Source organism: Etheostoma cragini, unplaced genomic scaffold, assembly GCF_013103735.1.
Source record: "Etheostoma cragini isolate CJK2018 unplaced genomic scaffold, CSU_Ecrag_1.0 ScbMSFa_307, whole genome shotgun sequence".
Classification (NCBI taxonomy): Eukaryota; Metazoa; Chordata; class Actinopteri; order Perciformes; family Percidae; genus Etheostoma; species Etheostoma cragini.
In genome coordinates this window covers 1-7,448 of record NW_023267299.1, presented here as the reverse complement: position 1 = coordinate 7,448, position 7,448 = coordinate 1, and the positions used below count along the sequence as shown (strand labels likewise).

At 43.9% G+C, this 7,448-nt stretch overlaps 3 non-coding genes and 1 pseudogene across 3 annotated transcripts; 3 read left to right on the top strand and 1 right to left on the bottom strand.

Annotated features, from left to right (window-relative positions):
• The first annotated feature begins 637 nt into the window (after nt 1–637).
• Nucleotides 638–2,083, top strand: LOC117940694 (annotated as a pseudogene).
• Nucleotides 2,084–3,731: 1,648 nt separating this feature from the next.
• trnas-aga lies at nt 3,732–3,813 on the top strand. Its single transcript has one exon. It is a non-coding gene; the product is annotated as a tRNA-Ser (tRNA).
• A 1,905-nt stretch (nt 3,814–5,718) lies between these two features.
• trnay-gua lies at nt 5,719–5,806 on the bottom strand. The gene is given in 2 exon segments: nt 5,719–5,754; nt 5,770–5,806. It is a non-coding gene; the product is annotated as a tRNA-Tyr (tRNA).
• A 245-nt stretch (nt 5,807–6,051) lies between these two features.
• Nucleotides 6,052–6,268, top strand: LOC117940695. The gene has a single exon (XR_004655800.1). It is a non-coding gene; the product is annotated as a small nucleolar RNA U3 (small nucleolar RNA).
• The last annotated feature ends 1,180 nt before the right edge of the window (nt 6,269–7,448 follow it).

Genomic DNA, 7,448 nt, shown 5'->3' with positions numbered 1-7,448 from the left:
TAAATTTCTAGATTCGAAGCTTATCTTTGCCTGGCTAGCTCAGTTGAAGAGCGTGAGACTCTTAACCACAGGGTTGTGGGTTCGAGCCCAGCGTTGGGCAGTGGTGTTTTAGGGAGTGGTAATGCCTGAGTTCTGCACAGTATCAGGTGGCTGTATTGGGGTGGATCGGCTGTCAATCGCAGGATTAGCAGTTCCAAAATCCCTGTAATTTACCAGACTAAAATTTGCCTGCATTCTACAATCATGGCCTTTGCTGACCTCCTGTTCCTCAGATCAAACTAAAGTCTGGTGACAATGCATGTTCAAATTCTAAAACTTCAACCTATTGTTCTAGAACTGCAATTTAACATTCCAGTACTGCGTCACAAGAGGACCAACACATGCACGCCCACAGCAGAGAAAAAGACTACTGCTGCTACGACAAAGATGATTACCAACGCCAAGTGGACGTTGAAGTTCAAGACGAAGAAGGAGAACGAGTGACGCAGCACATCGAAGACATGGTTGTGGCCGCCACGAACCTCGAGGGTCAAAGGAGATGTGCCACAGCCGGCAAGTGGAAAGCGATGGACGTCACGGACCTGCAAGCCTACGTTGGGCTGCTGCTCCTTGCGGGCGTGCCATTTTCCACGCCACAATGCCAATCAAGCAGTTCAACGCATACTCTAGACCATGGGTGTCAAACGTGAGCTTGAGCAGGAACACAGTAGCTGATTGCACATGTGATCTTGCCACCAATTTGTATGACCAGCTGATGGAAAAGGGAAAAGATTTTGTTGCGTTTTCCCTCGCTGTGGATGAGAGCTGCGACGCATCTGATACTGCTCAGCTGTCAGTCTTCATCCGTGGAGTGGACTCAAATCTGTGTGTTACGGAGGAGCTATTGGGATTCAAATCAATGCATGGCACAACCACAGGAAAGGAGATCTTTGAGGAGGTTTCCAAATGTGTAACTAAAATAAAGCTGCCGTGGGATAAACTCAGTTGGATTAACGACAGATGGTGCGCCAGCGATGTGCGGTAAAAAGAGTGGGCATGGTTCGGGAGAAGATGCGGGAAGAGAACTGTGCAGGTGAGCTAACTGTTTACCACTGCATCATACATCAGGAAGCACTGTGTGCCAAAGCCCTAAAGATGGAACATGTTATGACCAAAGTAACACAGGTAGTTAACTTTATAAGAGCCAAAGGTCTAAATCACCGCCAGTTTAAATCTTTTCTGGAGGAGTGTGTTTCGGAATACGCAGACGTGCCGTATCACACAGAGGTGAGATGGCTAAGCAGAGAAAAAGTACTGAACAGATGTTTTGAGCTGCGTGAGGAAATATGTCAATTCCTGGAAACCAAAGGGAAGGATACAGCAGAGCTCTGGGAGCAAAAGTTCCTGTGTGAGCTGGCCTTTCTCTGTGACATCTCGAGCCATCTCGATGCGCTGAACCTGCAGCTTCAGGGGCGGGGGCGCATCATCACAGACATGTACGCTGCAGTGAGGGCCTTCAAAACTAAACTGTGCCTGTGGGAGAATCAAATGCTGCAAGGAAACCCTTGCCATTTTCACTGCTGCCAATCCATAAAAGCGCGGATCTCTACCGCCGTGTTCCCATGCGCACAGTTTGCTGAAAAACTCAGTGTTCTCGCCGCTGAGTTTAGCCGGCGAATCGCGATTCGCCGACTTCGATGCCCAGAAATGCAAATTTGAACTGCTTAGTAATCCCTTCGCAATTGATGTGGAAAATGCACCAACCAACATCCAAATGGAGCTGATTGAACTCCAGTGCAACGACATGCTGAAGTCAAAGTATGATGCTGTGGGCGCCGCACAGTTTCCACGGTTCATCCCTGACACAATGCCTCAGCTCCGCACCCAAGCTGCTCAGATGCTCTCCATGTTCGGCAGCACTTATCTATGCGAACAACTTTTCTCCTCTATGAAGATGACCAAAACAACTCACAGGAGACGTCTGACTGATGAACATCTTCGCTCGATACTGAGGATTTCTTCAGCTCAGAGCTTGAGCCCAGACATTGATGAACTAGCATCCAAGAAGAGATGCCAGGTATCTGTCTTGGGCACATCAGATTAGACCAGTGTGCAATAATTAACGTTTTCTTTATGCACTTTTTCTTGCTACAAGGCATGGGCTTGAATGGTTGATTGATTTATTATCATTTTATTTGTAAAATTATTAGCCAGTGGAAAAAGTTTATTTTGGTATTTAAATCAGAAGGCTGCAAATAGAAAAGAGGCATACAATTTTTATTTAAATTTTATTTATTTAATAAATGAATGCCATTGATGTGTTTTTTCATTTGAAATTCGATTTTGCATGTCTCCACTATTAAATTAGGCCTATATATTGAATGGTAATAAGCGATGCTTGTTCCATATTCAATGTTAAAGCAAAACTTGTTTGGGTCCATATTAAAAGGTCAATTTGTTCAATGTTGGCCCGTGACTTTGTTCAGGTTTTACATTTTGGCCCACTGGGTATTTGAGTTTGACACCCCTGCTCTAGACTGTTGCGATGTGACGACCGCGAGTCGAGAGCTGCCCGCCGAGCCTCAGACAAACTGGCGGCCGTACGAGAGGGGTGGGACGAGTGGACGCGGCAGCTGCCTTGCCTCTAGGGATGAGCCAAATACTCGGCTGAAACGAGTATCCGGTACGGATAAAGCACTTTTGCAGAGTAAAAATATTATACGAGTAATGCGAGTCAATATCTGTACTCGGATTTAATAAGTCTCCACTGACTGTGTCTCCGTTCTGTGATAGGCTAGTCACAGTGCTAGTCACAGCGCCTCTCCAATACACTATTCTGTGATAGGCTAGTCCCAGCGTCCCTCCCCTACACTATTCTGTGATAGGCTAGTCCCAGCGCCCCTCTCTACACACAAAGATTCCTCCTGTTGTTGTGTCCCACCGGCTGTTCTCACACACGCTCAGGATACCCAGAAGTGAACAGCTCCCTCCCTCAGGTCCGCGGGGCTTTTCTGTTAACATTTAGGGTTTCTTCAGCTTCAGGTTTGTTTTATACTTCGGTTCAAACTAGTACTTAGTAACCAGGAGACTTCTGGTAACCTTGGGGATTGTTCAGACATAGTGCTTGGTAGAATGCGACTCGGGTTGCATCTCTGCCGTCGGATTTTTTTTATTTATTTTTTTAAGCTGCCTGCTGGCTCTTACCAGTTTTTTTGAGTGTCTGAAACTTTCTTGCTGTGTTTCATAAAAAAAAATAAAAGGCAGTTGCGGTATCCAAGTGTATCGGAACTTTACCCCCCAGGACAAACTGCACAAAAGAAAATGTACATCTATAAAGAGCCAAATGAAGAGTAATTATCGTTTCAACATGTGTGTAAAGTCATCTAAGCCTCTAAGTGTCAGTTAAACGCCATTTCCGAATTTTAAGAGGTGCATAAACGGCGTTTACGTGCGTTTAGCCTCCACTACTTCCCTGATTCCCAGCCATTGCAGTAGTTTTCATTTTGTGGTTTCTTGCTTTATTTGTCAAGAAGTTACCAGAAAGCTTACTTGCCCAACCCAATTTGATAAAACATTAGATCTCTGTTATGTACAAATAAGGGAGCATATCAATCAATCAAGCTGCCTCCACGAGGATCCACAAACACAGGCAGCGCACTACGATTTGAATTTTGCCCGTGTCTGGTAACTACTACTAACCAATTAGAATGTTTGTGAACATTTTTCCAAACAGGTACAGCACTGCTTTCCAGGTTGTTGTGGCCGAGCGGTTAAGGCGATGGACTAGAAATCCATTGGGGTCTCCCTGCGCAGGTTCAAATCCTGTCAGCAATGAGGGGCATTCTTTAAGAGTGGTAGCAAGCCAATGACACAACACAGTATGCCAAACTGCAGATCTGCTTTCATGAACAATACTGTGTTATCTAATAAGAACTGAATGTTGTATTGTCCAGCAGAAAGGCAACAGATGTGTTACTTTTCAACTATGACTTATACCATAGCAGTGCAGGGTCCAAGTTTGATTTCCAGCCACCGCAGTAGCATTTACAGGTTTTAAAGCCATAAACAACATTAACGTTAGATGTTTTACCCAGGTTTCTTCTTTTTTTCAGTGATATTTCAATTTCCTTGCGGTAGTAATCCCAAAAGGATTAAGAAAGAAAAAAATAAAATAAAGTCTAAGTCTATATGAGAAAAACGTCAAAAGAATTCCAAAATCTTTAGGGGGTGTAGCTCAGTGGTAGAGCTCATGCTTTACATGTATGAGGACCTCATCTCATCTCCAGCAGGTATTATGGTAGAGTCTTTAAAAGAGCTGCAGAAGATATTACCTCCTGTAGTAATCTGACTTGTAGGGTCATAGAACGTAGTGGTAGACTAAGACCTCCTGGGACACAAGCTAAGCGGTATGCTCTCTCTTTTTTATCTCAGACTATCAGACAGCACAACAAGCTCTTTGAACGTACATGTTTTACAGTTTCGATTTACAGAAATTATTAGCCATAGTGTAGTATATTTATTGTTTTATTCTCCAGTTTTTATGGGTGTTATGGCAGGTTAGTTTCTATTTTTATGGATGAAATAATCTCAACATGCAATTAAGTCAACCCTTCAGCAGGTAAATGTAAATGTGCTGTATTTATATAGCGCTTTTCTAGTCTTAACGACTACTCAAAGCGCTTTTACATCATACAGGATACATTCACCAATCACACACATTCATACACTGTGGCCGAGGCTGCCGTACAAGGTGCCACCTGCTCATCAGATAAACACTCACACATTCACACTCCGATGCGCAGCACCGGGGGCAACTCAGGGTTCAGTGTCTTGCCCAAGGACACTTCGACATGGGACTGCAGGGCCAAGGGATCGAACCACCAACCTTCCAATTGTCAGGCAACCGCTCTACCACTGAGCCACAGCCGGTAGAGACCTTTCACTTCGGACACTTGCAGCAACAGACACTATGTTAAAAATCAACAGGCTTGAAATATACTTGATACTGACGCAAAGCATATGAATTAGCAGAGGACGGTTTCAATCCGAGGGGAGGATTGGGAACCTGCGTCAACCAAGGTTCCAACTTTTACTCGTCAGCTCTTTTTTTGTCCCATCCAGAAAAGAGATTTTAGACCTGGAACGAGCCATCTTTTGTTTCCTGTAGAGGTCCAAGTGGGAACAAGAGAAAAGAATAGGTATGAAGAAGTAAAAGGAGAAATTAGAAGTGGCTAGGATTCAGCGCTCGCACTGCCACTGCCTGGGTTCAGTTCCTGTTCAGGGAATAATCCGGATTTGACAGATTCAGATGTAAAATTACATTTAACCAATGATTTTCAGATAAACAGTCATCGTAGCTCTTTGCAGGATTTCCGCAAAGTTTACCGAGATTAAACTGGGTCGTATAGTGGCAATTATACGAAAAGAGAGAAGCACTTCAACTCGTTGTTACCTGTCGTTGCTATGGGTAACAAGAGTTCACAGTCACATATTTCCTTAGCGGCCCGTAGTGGATGAAATGGTTAAATATTTGGCCCTGGATGCATAGAATGCCTTCCATATCGAGCAACAAAATGTGGGTGTCCTGAAAAAAGGTTTTTAACTCTATCACCCCCAACTCTTTTGTTTCTTGTTATGTCTTGGCAAGAAGTATTATGCTTTGGGGTTGTCTGTCCATCTCCACATCAGAATCAGAAATTATTTATTGATCCCTGAAGGGGAAACTCTGGAAAAGAGTGCTCCTTCAAGCCGGATTTGAACCAGCAACCTAAGGATTTCAGTTCTATGCCTCTACAGTCCTCCGCTCTACCAACTGAGCTATTGAAGGGCCACAATGTAAATGAACGCACCTCCCATTCTTGTGAATGTGATAACACAGGACCCCCCTGGAGGGAATTTCTGAATCATCAGGGGCTGTAGCTCAGTGATAGAGCGCACTTTCAGTCTCAATGCCCAGATGTATTACAAGATTTGGAGTGAGCATTGTTTTGCGATTAGCTTCTGTCCCTCTGAACCCTGAGTGACAATCACTCTGCAATGAATGAGATGCGGTTTACCCCCCTCAGTCTAACTAAGACTATACTTTCAGGGATCGTTTCTAGAGTTTCTGACTTGAGGAATGTGTTTCTAAAGTGTTTGATCTCGCTGACCACAATGATGAGTCGTGATATTCCTTTATGAGCGTGAAGCTGACAGAAAGTAATGATTCACTTCCTTATGCTCTCTGTCATTGATGATCGTTCTTTGCTTCTTTATGGAGTATTGAGGAAGGGAATATGATCAGAGTGGTTGTAGCAGATATGTGGAAAATTAACATGAGTGAAGGTAATAAAACATGCTAAGCTTTCTAGTTAACTGAAGTTATAGTCAGTCTTTAACTACGTTTTGTCCATGGAGAACAAGGTTACTTGAAAGGGTTAACACCTACTTTCTTGACTGTGTAATGCCTTACGTTCAGTGTAAAAATGTAAACTGAGTTAAGCCATAATTCATTTTTATTTCTACCTTTGCTTTTCCTACTTTGACATGTCAAAAAGGTGCATTATTTGAAAGGCCCTCTCTACACATCAATGTTCCACTCCCACAGCTGTTTCCACTTGACTAATCAGACTGTCTGTTTCTATCTGCACATGTGTGTGTGTTTGTGTGTGTGTGTGTGTTTCTATCTGGACGTGTGTGTGTGTGTGTGTGTTTCTATCTGCACATGTGTGTGTGTCTGTATATGTGTGTGTGTGTCTGTATATGTGTGTGTGTGTGTGTGTGTGTGTGTGTGTGTGTGTGTGTGTGTGTGTGTGTGTGTCTCACTGCTGCGGGCCTTGCTCTCATCGTTGCACGTTTCGTATTCAGTTTATATGCTCTCTGTCATTGATGATTGTTCTTTGCTTCTTTATGGAGTATTGAGAAAGGAATTATGATCAGAGTGGTATTAGTAGATGTGTGGAAAACTAATGTGAATAAAATAATAAAATTTGCTAAGGTATTTAATTAACTACAGTTATGGCCAATCTCGAAATATTTGTCTTGTCCATGGTGGACGATGTTACTTGAAAGAGGTTAGGGTTACCTCAGTGACCTCCACCAGGGAAATTGACAACAATCCCCCCATCATCCTCCACCTCTGCCTCTATAACAGAGGACGTGTCAGCTGGATTTAGGAGTTCCTCAAAGTACTCCTTCCACCGACCTATTACCTCCTCAGTTGAGGTCAACAACATCCCAATCTTACTGTACACAGCTTCGATGATTCCTCGCTTCCCTATCCTAAGGTGGCGGAGAGTTTTCCAGAAGCACCTTGATGCTGAACAAAAGTCCTTCTCCACGTCTTCTCTGAACATCTCCCTAGCTTTACCTCTGTCATGGCAGAGAGTGCAAGCCTTGGGGCCCGTCAGTATCTTGCCACTGCCTCCGGAGTCCGCTGGGATAACATATCCCGGAAAGACTCCTTCTTCAGTCGGACGGCTTCCCTGACC